Source organism: Dermacentor variabilis, chromosome 9, assembly GCF_050947875.1.
Source record: "Dermacentor variabilis isolate Ectoservices chromosome 9, ASM5094787v1, whole genome shotgun sequence".
In the NCBI taxonomy this organism is placed as follows: domain Eukaryota; kingdom Metazoa; phylum Arthropoda; class Arachnida; order Ixodida; family Ixodidae; genus Dermacentor; species Dermacentor variabilis.
In genome coordinates, this window is record NC_134576.1 from 117,269,124 (window position 1) to 117,283,426 (window position 14,303).

The following is a 14,303-nucleotide window of genomic DNA, read 5'->3' on the forward strand; positions in this document are numbered from 1 at the left end:
TGGGATTGTAGTAAACGAAGGCACAGATTTATTTGTTTCAGCGTTTGGCTCGGGTTTTATTTGATTGATGTGCAGACGTAACTTCTGTTAAAAGTGTTGTGCTCGGCGACCTTGCTTTTTGGCTTGCAGATGGACATGTGTCAGATAAACAAAGAGACGAACGTTCATATAAATGATCTAACGAACAAACAACAGGTAAACGAAGATACCGACCAGATGGACAAAGAATTGGCAAACAAAGAAACCAACCAGATGAAAAAACAACAGGTAAACGAGCAAACATACATACATACATACATACATACATACATACATACATACATACATACATACATACATACATACATACATACATACATACATACATACATACATACATACATACATACATACATACATACATACATACATACATACATACATACATACATACATACATACATACATACATACATACACTAGTAACAGTCAAAGACACAAACAAATACTAAGAGTAAGAGGCAAGCGTATACAGAAATAGTTGGAATTGCTTTTGAATAACGGCTTTTAAGAGTTGGAACCAACCTCTCCGCAGGAGAAAAGCGAGGCTTGTTCAAAGAAATCGATCGTCTGCCAAAGGTCACGTTCGGGGGAAGCTATTACAAGAAGTCGCTATTGCTCATTGTGTAAAATTCTATAGTTTGCATGGTATACGAATATGTTCAAGGAAACTGCAAAATTGGAAATTTATTTATTCATTTATTTTCAATACTGTTGCTCGCCTTCGAGAGCGTGGCAGTTGTGCAGTACAATAATTCAGCAGTACAGTACAAGGAAATCAAACTTAATGTTTGGTTATACGTTTCTTATAATATTCAAGGGTTTTTCATTTAGGAAAATAAAGTAAAAGTCTGAAATAATTTTCTTTGGTGAACCTTACGTAGATATGAGAGAAATTTATCTATGAAGCAAGATTGCACGAATTTACCAATTTCAGTTTTCCAGGAAATAGAAAAAAGACATCAGCGGACTACGTTACCCTGACAACTTAGTTCGCAAGATCTTAATGGGCTATGACCGCTCCGCGGCTACTGTTTACAGTATATCTTTTTGGACCCGGCAAAAACGCAGATTTATATTGCTAGATTATATTCCCTATCATCCGCCACTCATGATGGGCCTATCCCGGTGACAACTAATGCGGAAGCGCCACAAGAACTGGCTGAAGGAGCACGGCAAGAAAAAATAATTACATTGGAATCCTCACACTATGCCGACAACCGTTTCTCCTTTGACGTTCACTTTAACTGTTGTGTTCGACTGGCCGAATGCGTCCTCCGAATCAGAGTCCGGTAGATCTGGCGTTTCCTCGAACTCAAGAGGTCGAGGAACGAGCACGCAAGCCCAACATGCACCTCGCTCTCGGAGCTGGAAATAGCAGAGGCGAAACCACGTGACTACAGCAAACGTCCCATTTCGCCTCGCGGAAGCTGCCGGCCATAAGCTTTCTCACTATGTTACCCAGAGGGAAATCTGGCGCCTCTGCGCTGCGGTATGCACGAGAATGATGGTAAGTTGTGACTTTGGATCGGCATCGTTCTTCGGAGAGCCAGGATGCCATGAAGGCGCGCCTGGCTAGCAACATTCCGTCTGTCACAGTTATTCGTTTGCAACTCAAACAGCACGTAAAAATTGGTTTTCAGTTTATTATTAGACAAAAAATATGTTTTGTTTGATTATGAGGACTTGTGATTGCGCGTAAAATTATATGAAACGTAAAAATAATCAGCGGGCCGCTTAAAGTTGGAGAACAGACGACCACATTTGCGCTCGCTTTGAAACAGTCTGTCGTCTGTTCTTACTTTTCTTCGCTTTATTATGCACTGCATGTGAGTAACCTTCACTGAAAGATGCAATACGGGTGAGCGAAATCTCTTTTTTATGAAGATTTTATCGTAAGAAGGCATTATCCGTGTAGCGCCACATCCACGTCTTAGACGAAGCCTCCTACAACACCAGCCAACACAAGCCTCGCACACCCATATGCCTTCATTCCCATGATGGCACGGCGCCCCTTAGAAAACTCCCATAGACGGTGGCGTCAGATTTCCCTCTAGGTAATAAAGTGGGAAACACTATTGCTGTAAAAAAATAACAGAAAAAACGGTGATAGGACGAGCGTTTGCTGAGGCACCAACCAGTGCCGTCGGTTACGTAGGCCTGGCTGTCACCAGCAACGGTGACGCTGTGTTCTGATGACGCGGCGGAAATGCTCTGTATCTCGCCGAACGCTCGACGACTGCCCGGCCGACGGGGCGACGAGGGCGACATATTTTATGGCATTGTTTCGGAGGAGTCTTTGCTGCGATATGTACGTAAAAGTGAATTTATCTGTAATGCCGCTCATTCACCCCTTATGTACGTTTCGCCTCTATACACGCAATACTCCGGTTAGGTCAATATACCAAAATGATACATGCTTGTAATTTACTTTCTTTCAGCTGATGGCGCATCCGGTGGACCTTCGTACGGCAACGACTGCTGCTTACCTGGTGCCCCAACTTTGGATGAATGTAGAAGCCCGGAACGAGTATTTATATAGAGCAAGATAAACATTTCATCATTTCAGAAGATGTCTTGCGTTTTCTTTATGAAATTGCACCTGACGGATTCGGCGGAGTCTTGTAAAGGTCGTTCGCAATCATTTTTACTAAATAATGAAACCATTCTACGCCAAGGCCACGCGGGGTTCAGCAGAAGCAAATAAATAAATAAATAAATGCCGCGCCGAACAGCTGAGCCGGCGCGGCGTGTACCAACTGGTGTTCAAAACGCGCGCGCCGAAAACCGAAACGGGAAGGAGTTAATACCATCCGCTTGGTGTCCTACAGTCGATTCGACCGCTGAGCTCTATGGGAGTGTCCGCTCTTGTTGAAATTTCTTTCTCTATGGTCGGGCTCTGAAGTGCTCACAATTGCTAACACATGGTTCAGAGTTGCAGAAGAACCTACTGCGCCTCCACCACGACGAAAACCGGCCGAACGAACGTTGCAATCTGGTTCCAATGCGTGACCACAGGCTGCCTATCGGTAAGTGCGTTTTACGTATTTGCAGCATCGTTAGCGAAGCCTGTGCCTTGTGCCTCTGACAGTGTATACTTGCTTGTAATGGGGGCAGGCAATGCGCCTAATGCTTAAGTACAGCGAATGGTCTGGATGCACATTCAATTTCATCGCAACGGTTGTATCAGGAAAATTTCGATGCAGTGTTCCAGGCTTTTGGATACGCACTACAGCCGACCACAAAAGCTTACGGCTCACGAATTTCAAGGTGAATATGAATTTTCGCTTCATTGAGGAATGGCTTGTTATATCTGATGTGCCACTACGTAGATCGCAAACGATATTCGGCACGCATTACATTACACGCTGAAACAGATTTCAAGGCTCCTTCGGCCAGACTTCCCGAGAACTTCCTCGCAAGTCTATTGTCCCGGCCGTAAGCTTTCGAGGCCGAATGCACACTTATGTCTGAGGGCAGAAGGCACAGTGCCTAATGCTTAGCACACCGTGAACCGTATGCACGTCCGATTTAATCACTCTTCTTATCAATACTAATAACAGTGATAGTTCTTATCACACCATCAATAAGTTCATATCGCAATATCGTAATACTATCGATAGCGCTACAGATAGTAATTCTGCCGATAGTCTCTTTTACGGCGTCGATGCGCAACTTCCTGGCAGGTTTGCATCACTAGGCGACTACACAGTACTGTATACCTGGCGGACAATGTGATATGAACACTGTGTCGCAGAAAGTTTTCCATTAGCGCATCGGCAAACGCCCAGTCGTGGACAAGTGATAAGTAACATGCACTGATTTGAGGCAAGGGTGGTTATCTCGTAGAGCAGAGGGCCAACCGCCCAGGACTTGCGTCGTCATCGGAGGGGGCTCCATTCCCATTCATCACGCATGCGCAATGTAACGTCGCTCGGGTTCATTTCCTCTTCGAGGTCGAGATTCCCCAGAGCAGACTCGATCACTTCTTGCCAGCGAGCGACCGCCGATAACGTCGGCACAAAAGACGCCAAGTGTCTGCCATAGAATACCGTGCAATGCCGTGGAAGGTACGCGTATACAACTGTCTTTCAAGCATAATGCTTTCACATGGGCATGGCTGCTCAATAGCGCTTTCCGAGTCATATACCGTCTTGGGTGTCGTTGTATTGGGTGTCGTGACAGGTTCATGATTCGCTCTATTGTGATCGACAACACATTGCGAACTAGACACCACCCGTGGTGTGGGTGTTACGACTTTACTAAATGACTGACTGGAGTCTATATATAGCTTCCCAAGTACTGCACGGTTTTTTTGGAAGAGACGAACTGTGCGTAAGCCTAACGCAACTCTACCGCTGCAATCTCCGCTGGCCTTTCATCATCACAGAACCTTGCTATTACCCGAATCGCGTTCTCATGGTCTTTTGGAGCCGGCGGTGCTCGTTAGAAGAGATTGATTATTCCCTGGATAGGCTATAGCCGGTAGCGAACGCAGACCAATGTTCTTTCCTACCCCCCCCCCCCCCCCCCCCTCGCCTACCCTGCTGCCTCTACGTTTAAACCTCTTCGTATGATTGCCCTCCGCTTTCCACCTTCTAATTTGTCGTTCTTTTTTTATCTGTGTGGATTTTTTCGCCTTCTCTTGGCAGACTGCTGATCTGAGCGCCCGATATTTTCTTTCGCTGTTGTACATACGCTAACGATAGTTTATTTTCTCGCTTCGAACGTCGTCTGTTTCCACTTTCGGTGTGCGTCTGCTTATCGTCCAGCGTCTTCTGCAGCGCGTATCAATATTACTCATTCAAGAATGTCTGTTTTCGGTGAAGATTATCAGCTCTAGAACAGCAATAAAGAAAGAAATGATGAGAACAAGGTGGACAATGCTGACCACAACCGAAGTATTTCTTTAAAGTATGACTCATGAACCCTAGCAGATAGCAATCAACACAAAGACATCTTAATATTTTAGCATATAACATTGTCCTTGCTTTCTTATAATTGCTGCATTTGTGTCACGTTACATTGCTTCGCCGTGAAATTCTTGAATTAGTGAACACAACGTAACTTTATTCTGAAATTCCTCTAACTACGATGCTCTCTAGCAAACGTTTAATTGAGCAATGTTCCATTCTAAAAGTTTTTTTTCTCAATCTACGAGTCTCTTATATAAAATTGAACAGCGCACCGTCTGCTGTGCATTCCTTTAGAACGCATCTAAACTTCTGCACCGCTTTACTGGCAGCCTCATGCCCCTCAGCAGTGCGGCTTTTATCTTCACAGCGTTGAGAAATTTGCTCTCACTTACCTCTGGGATCGACTTTCTTCTCTCGGCTCCGGCTATCACCATGGTCTCCACGCACACAAATGTTCTCCCACAGAATCCAGCTGCGTACCACCTTCAAGCGCGTGTCGTCTACTGTCGACACTGTTTCCTCCTTGAGCACAGTCCTATGTCAACATGATTTCACACGCACTGCCATTTGCGATCAGTGTTGACGTATTTGTGCCCTTCTGGCTCGCATTTTCTTTAGAGCGACAGCCGCAACCGCGCACCACGTTCACACGAGACGGAATAAACCCAATTTCGCGTCCCGGAGCGGTATTCTCAAATATTCTCATTGGGGTACACAACAACTTTAGCGAAATTTCTCGCTACTAGCATCCAACGCATCGAAACCTACGGGTGATAACCATTTTGACGTCTACTGTGCGTAAATTGCGAGCTTTTCAGTGCGCCAGGGGGCAGGCTGTCTCCCGCTGATGCCGACTCGGCCGACGCTATAGTCACGCGAGATCTCGCGACAGCTACTGTATACCAAAACGCGAGCGGCCGAGAACGCCGTTCGTGATGTCATGACTCGTGGCCGCCGTATACTGTCGGCCAAACCCTTGGGCGCCGTATAAAAGCGAAGTTGTCTTTTCCGTCTTTTTTTTTTTTTTTTTTTATCGCAGGCGGTCAAGATGCTCCGTCACAATGAAAGGGCGCCGTTCGGCCGTTCGAGCCTGTGCGATACCGGCTTAAGCTCGTGGGCTTTGCTGCGTCGTTCGTCTTACGGGCTGCTTCGGCCCCATCTCGCCTTTCGCGTTACAGAAAAAAAAAAAAAGACGTTCGGGGGACTGTGCTGGGTGAATAACGCACGGAGCGTCGCCTTCGTCTGCGGGCTGGGGATCGGAAACGATTGTTAAGGAGGCTCCAAGGGCGAATGTTTGGAATGAAGCTCTAGCTGGCGTCAAACTCCAAATTAGAAATTAAAATTGAAATACACGTGGCAGTGGTGGTTTTCAACAGCTTCTCCGGACATCCACTTTGACCGGGCCGGGACGGCGAGTGACTTTTTTTTTTTAGAACTATAATTACCGAAAATTGGTAAGTTTCGGTGAAAAAAAAAATACGAATTTTACACATCCGCAACTTTGTCACAAAAACACACATCGCCGATCTGTGAGCGGCGTCTGTTATATTGCCTAAAGCAGACAAATCTGATATATGAATTCAGTGCGTAAGTGAAATCGTTAGAATTTTCTTTTTTACGAGAGCGTTCTAAAAGCTTTTTTTTTTTTTACAATTCAGGAGTGTGCCTCAAAATTAAATTCCGTTGTTTTACGCGTCAGAAAAAAACCACCCGGGGTTGTTTAACGCGCACCTAATTCGCGGGACACGGGCGTCTTTTTGTTTTGTTTTGTTTTCATTTCATGCCCGTCGATATGCGGCCGCTACTGCTGCGGGGATGCCAACCCGCGACCTAGGAGTTAGCAGCACGTCGCTAAAGCCGCTGCGCCAATATGGCGGCTCCGAAGGCGCACTTCAGGGCAGTAAGTTATAAAATAGTTTTGCGCCCCCCTCCCCCACTTAAGTTTACTATTAGCTGCAGTTTACAAAATTACGATTTCATTTGTTACTGCTGAGTTAGAGTTGGAAACTTGGTGGTCAAGTATCTATTAGTTATTTTTTTATTTTTGCAATTTTCAACACTTCTTGTAAAAGAAATAGACGGGCAAAATTATTGAATAAGTATTTTATATTATGAAACGGCTCTTTGCGGCTATGATGGCTTTCTGTTTATTGCGGTCACTAGATTCTAACTTCTTTTTTTTAATGCAGCAAACCTAATCAAATTCGGTGCAGTGGTTGCTGAGAAAAGCGATTTCTCCTTTGCCATGCATTTGAATAGGACTAATAGAACCGCACTAAAGCCTCCTCTGAAGTTACGCTGCATTCAAAGATTAACATATTTGGCGGCATAAAGTCCCGACGGGACACAGCGGACTATGCTATGTATAGTCCGCTATCTCGGACTATGCACAGCTACCTATGACGGTAAGTTCTCTGTCGTTAAGTTCTCCGACCTTAAGTTCTCTGACTTTCGGTGCATGTTAAGAAACCACACAGGTTGCTTTAACGTGCACAGAAAGCATGGTATTGCGTGGGTTTTGCATACCGCAACCATTGACATGCGGTCGGGAATCGAACTCGTTACCTCATGTTTAGTCACTCGACGACACATGCACTAAACCACCTCGGCGGGTATGCTGTACTGTTCTGTGATACCTCTGGAATAAACAGAACCGTCATTATTTCTCCATGCGAGCCTAGTCTTGGCAAACAGGAAAAGACGTTATTTCAATCAATCAATCAATCAATCAATCAATCAATCAATCAATCAATCAATCAATCAATCAATCAATCAATCAATCAATCAATCAATCAAATGTTTATCGTGCGCAGGAACCGCTACGGAGGCTTCGCCCTCGTGCACTTAAAAAGCAACAAAATGCACAGAGAAGACAAATGCGGTAGACGAAACAATAAGATGCAGTAAAACAGATGTGGGAACAGAAACGAAGAGGCGCGCGAAAAAGGAAGTTCATCATACATCATGATTATCTATACATATACAAAACACAGGGAATCAACTGTGAGGTATGTCAAATAATAATAACATTGTTTTAATATTGCTGATTATGTGTATTGTTGCTTTTTCTCTTAAGTTTTGTTTGCTTACTTCAAGCTGTGCTTTACATCTTGATGAATTGAATTATTGTTGACTATTATTTTACATTTGCCTTTGTAATTATCTATCCATGTTCTTGTATGCTACCTACGCACCTCCTGCTTGGGCCCTTACTGGAGCCTGCAGTATGTTATAATAATAATAATAATAATAATAATAATAATAATAATAATAATAATAATAATAATAATAATAATAATAATAATAATAATAATAATAATAATAATAATAATAATAATAATAATAAAGACATAGGCGCTGTGCAAGAGAAGAAGCTCCTAAATGCCGTCGTCTATCAGCCGATGGAGGCATTGTCGATGACATATCCTAATCACTTATACACAATATTATGCATAATACGCACCGAAAGAAGGCACTGCAAAAAAAAAAAAGAAGTCCAAGGTCTGCATATTGTCAACGCTTCTTAATGCGTTAAATTCTCTTTTGGAAGTAACCGGCGGTTTGTTCCTGTCTAAGAGTTTGCGTGGGGTGAACCCGAATGCAATACAGGGGCAAAAAAAAAAAAAGAAAACCCAGAACACGCGGTGTTACACCGGTTCTAAGGGGAACGTTACAGCTATTTCGCCTCGTGACAGCTGTGTTGTTTTGAGACGCTTTCGTGGAGATGGTGCGCCTGCGTTTGAAGACACAGACGCTGTCGTTTAAGACGCAGCGCCTCAGGCCGCAAAACGCAGCACGGCGTTTCGAAGTGGCCCTCGAGGAAGTGGCGCTCGAACTACCAGGTGGGTCCCGCGTACGGGTAAAAGGCATGGTGGTGAGACAAGCGCCACACATGACACATAGTGCACAACATAGCAACCACGAATAACGACCTCCCAAATTCACGCTAAACGCATTCTTGAATAGCAACCGTGGTTGGTTCTTCATAATTATTTTGCTGCACGCGTTGATTGTGTTGTATACTTGACACATTTCTACACGTAACTCGAGCTGTTGAGATCGACCGAAAGATCGACGCTTTTTAATGGAGCGACTGGCGTTATGCATGGAGAATTTTCGTGGTTCCGCGAACATCGTGGTTAGTAATTTGCGTTTGGTATTAAAGACGGAGACTGTATTTAAAAGCGACAATCACGAAACAAAGAAAAGACCAACGCGTGTTTTATATATCGAAGCCCCCAATACAACATGTGGAAGGTGTGCGCAGGGTACAAGTCATTTCCTGCGGGCATAGTGTGTATACAGCTGCGACCACAACCGAGGACAATGCTCGTGCGCAAATTATATATGCAAGTTCTTTCATCGCCCCGGGCCAATGCCGCCGCGGCGTTCTCTCATTACTTTACGTTAATTTAAAACGCGCTCGCATTGTGCTACCTCTGTCTTTATCATTTCTCGCGACAGGATAATTACCAGCCCGTCCACATTCATTATACCGAGTTTCATCGGCTCCCCATCCCCCACTGCTTCGTTATAAGGAGGGACAAAAGGCGCTCCCGCAGCAAGCAGAAGCGGGAGAAGAATCAGCAGCGAGCATTGTCAACGAGGCTAATTGAAATAAATGCGTGGGCACCCTCTTCATAAACTGGGCGAAGGGAAGAAGGAAAGAAAGATGGCGCAGGGATGTCGTAAGCTACTCATAAACACCTAAGCCCGCGCGAAGAAGTGCAAGCTGCATTTTTTCTTAATGGTTATATTTGTTCTTTTCACGCACTGTAAGCAAGTGCGCTTCTATCCCTCCCTCCATCCTTCTCTCTCTCTCTCTCTCTCTTCTGTCTTCTCCTTCTCCTGTCGTTTCTCAACTTTCCGTTCCACAGTCAGTAATTTCTTTCGCGTCCAAGAGTCCATCCTCCCGTCCCTACACGACCGAGCCTTTTTCCTTGTACCGTATAGACTGCTGTAATAGTCGCCCGCTTCCCGTCCGGATGCGAACGAAAAATTACTTTGTCTTGTCAGATATTTAGGTTGTACCTGCTACGTATAAGCGTAACATTTCGCTGTGGGTGAAGAGATTAGCGGGCGTATCTGGGCGAGTTATCGTGGATTCACAAGCAGATTTAGGCGCCACGACAGGAAGGCTGGTTGGTATAGGTTGATCCTCCGGGAACGGGCGCCGACTGCTTCAGGGGCATTGGAATAGGCCACGAATCTGCCGGTAGTATAGGGAAAAAAAAACTAAAGAAAACAGAAGTTATTGTTACGAGGGCAAACGTAGCATCCATTTTAGGTATGTGTATATAGGCTCGTCCACTTGTCTGCAAAATTGAGAGCTTCCGTACTTGTTCGTGGACAATTCAAAGCTCATTTACTTAGTTATGCGGCGGTACGCTCGATTGTGCGCTTGATCTTCGCTGGCTTGCTGGACGACTCGCTTGCCGCGTACTTTGCGCATGTGGTCCTGCTCTGTGAATGTATGGAACGTCCTTCGACAAACTTTGCTATTTTATTTTGTTTGCCGTGAGACGACGAGCGTTCCGTACCATCCTAAAGGCCACAACCTTAGGTCGGAAGAGACACTAAAAAAAAAAAGCAATAGTTTGAGTTGTATAAGAAAATTACCCTCCCAACATATCGAAAAGGTAACCCTTAACTCGAGAAGAGGCTTCGTAAGCTAGAAAGGACATGAAATCAAATGGTGGGTCGAGACTCTGGTTTGAAGTTCTTGCGTCATAGCGCCGTGACGTCATGGATTTGTACGGCTTCTATACTTAGCATTAGGCGTGTTTTTTTTTTTAATTTACCGATAAGGATGGACTACCATGCTATCCAGACTAGTCAGCGATTGAATCTGAGAACTTCAGAACTTGAGAAGTGGAGCAGGCTACGTCACTCAGGTAGCCATACTTTGCAGGCTGTACAGCGATCATTCGTGCTCTCTGAAGAGCCGTGTGCACGCGAAGGAGCAACTTGTTTTCTCCTAATGCTCCATTTGTGCTTTTAATAAACGCCTCTTCATAACGTACTATCTATAGACAGAAGCTTATTGACTTTAAGAATACTATTATATCAACATCTTTGTCTTTCCTTTGATTTTTTTTTCTCTCTCTCTCTCTCTCGTTTAGATTAAACGCGATAACGGCTGTTAATTATTCTAAAGCTATTCGAAAACTATTCGATATTCGATTTGATTTGATTCTGGCACTATCCGATTTGTATAGGATTCGTTCTCAAAAGTCCGCGTTCGCACACCCCTAATTCTAATAATACTGAGCCGACTAAGCACGCACGATGTGCAAAGCGGAATGATAGTTCAGCAAGCGGGGTTTCTTCATTATAAACTATTTGTAATTATTCAGCCACACTCGCCGTAAACCACGCGCATAAGCTAAAGAGACACGTCAAGCACACCATCATCAAGGAGTGCGCCCAAATGTCATGGGACCAATTAATGGTTAACGACGTGTAACGCATACGTAAACATATGGTCCTCACCAACAGCGATGGTTCTTCGGTATAGGCCTGGTGTCGTACTAGTGTGAAGGTTCAACGACACATTACCATTCCTTGTTGAGCCAGTTGCGCTGAAAGTGAAATTGGTTTATCTCCAGCCAAGTTATTGTTTTATTCAATTTAGTTATTTTATGGCCTACGGAGACCAGCCGTCGGTGTGAGAGCTTGGGGGGAAATTCGTGTTCGTTATTTATTTTGAATTATGCGATTCACTTGATTGACCGCTGCTCAATTGCATAAAATGCCGCATGTGCGGTTTCATTGCTTCGTTGTTTGTTTGGACAGATTTAAGAAATGTGCGTTACTGTCGGAACGTTTTTTTTTTTCATATCACCTCATGTTATCATCTTTTGATCATTGCAAAATTTCTTGTTTTTCAAGAAGCCGGCGACACAATGGTTGCAAACATTTTCGATTTAATCTAAATAAATGCCTCTCTCTGGCAGCATTACAAAAGTAAATGGCTGATCAGTTGAATAGAACAATTCCAGGACTAGAGCATAATAATTTCTACAATCGATACAGGATAGCAACAAGGCATCGGAAAATTGCGGAGTCAAAAAATCGCGAGATCAGAAACCATGGTAAGAAGAGAAAAAAAATCAGACGCACGCAAGACAGACAGCCTTGTAGTGTAGATAACCCTGTTGCTTCACCAACGATGACACGCATGCCAGCTAAGAAATAATGCGTACTGAGCCACACACGACGGCCGTTCCTTGTAAAAAAAGAATCATGCGGCTAAAAGACGAGTCTATACGGTACTTTCTACAAGCCTCAGCTTTACCGTCATTCGTACGCTCCCGCCCCCTTGTGGCGTCGCTGTCTCGAGTCGGTGTAGTGTTCCCGTTAAGTCGCGCTGAGTCCGGTTGCTTTCTTTCGTGACAGCGTTACATATTTGCTGTGCATTTGTTTTACAACAGAGCGATGCCTTACATACAAAAACGACGCTGCAGAGCTGATAGCTTCGCACCGTTCAGAGGCGTTTCATCACACGAGGTGCAAGTTGCATAACCGTTCGAAATTTGTTTTGTATTCGTTGACTGGGGGGCGCGCGGAACGACGCATTGGGGAGTTGTCGATTCAGTGCACACTTCGCCGTCATTCATAAATTTCCTCGACAAAGCATTAAAATATATGCGTATGCAAGAACGGCACGGTTTTCCGAGGCTGAGCCTAACCAGATAGAGAATATACGACAGGAAGAATGATGCGAAGCTGTTTATCATAAAAAGGACAAATTACTTGTTCACGCCTGTGCCTTCAACACACGTTGGGGCATGATGGATGCCGAAGCGGTGTTTTTTTTTCAATAACCCTGCGCCTGTGTATCGTCGTCTTGCTTTGTTAGGTGCAAGACGTATGCGTGGTTGGAGTAATTTATCGCGGAACACATTCAGTACTTTTTTATAACAGTAACTGCATTCTTCAAACTGGTCCCAGCACGGTCTGCTGGTACATTTTTCACGATGTGCACATTTGAGCGAACTAGAGGCGCGGCCCCATTGCAGAGGTAAGGAAATCTGCACTGTAATTATAATGGAAGCAAATTATTGTGAAATGGACATAAACGTGAAGGGTGAAGAGGCAATTTCTAGCGTCCATAAACACAATAAAAGCGTAACGTTGTAAACGTATTTCTTGTGGAAGGAAACAGTGGGCCAGTACTCTGATATTACGTTGGTATTATGTTACTGTGATTACGGACGCTGATATACAACGGTGTTGTAAACTGTACTCAAAAACCGCGTCCCAATGTTGTGTATTCTATTGCTCTAATTGGTATGGCAATTAGGATACGTCGGGAGTACTCTATTACAAGATGTGTGACATATTGTATAATGATGTCGCATCTTTCTATCCGTTCGACTACATTTACGTTATTCATCTTGCCAAGCACACTCCCATCTCCAATGTAACCGAGATTGAGGGTATTAGAAATAAATATGTGCGGTGTCTTAACTGTACTTCATAGTACAAGAATGACCAAAGCTGGCGACACTCACAGGTGCAGCTTCATGCATCACACCACTGGTTAAAGAACTTGCTGCAACGTCTTTCATTTGCAAAGTGTGAGACAGCAACCGACTTGATACTCTACAATACTCTAGATGCTCTACAATTCTATCGGCAGTACAAAAGCCATGGGGATCGGTGAGAGTTTTCATATGACACGAGTTGAACTCTACAGAGCTTGAAGTATAGAAATTGTTTGAATTAGACATAACTCGAAGTCGACAGACTGTGAATCTGACAAAGTTTGAAGCTGGCCGAGATTGAATTCGACCAAATTCGATGTCGAGGATGGGCGAGTGTTTAGAAAAGAGAAAAGACAAGGCTGAAAGAAAGGAACAAGACGAATTACTTCACATGCCGCCTTCAATTAGGTATGGCTACTCAAAACAGAGCTGTAGCCGTCAAACCGAGTATCTCAACTTCGTACACGGGATCAGCTGAAGAAAGAAGAAAGCCTTCGTTATCATGGTGCGTGAACGCAGATATGAGAAAGCTTCTTCGAAACCCAAGAAGCGTTGCGAAATCTAGAGGCTCTCTTTGGCGACTTTAAGAGAGAGAACGGCGCACTTCCCTCGCGAGCGCCTTCATGCAGTCGCTGATGCTCTTGAAGCTTCGTGTCGTACTTAGCAGGAAACCCTGCAGAAGCTACGGAAGTAGTGCGGCCCAGCAAGTCTCAATCCGCGGGTTTCACAGTGTGGTTGTTCTCGATGTGCGAAGTTTCGCAAGACATAACGACTTCGCATTTTGCAATTATGCAACTTCTGGAGGCATTGTTCCCGTAAAATCTCAAATTACTTCCTCATACTTGCTCTTCCAGTAGCC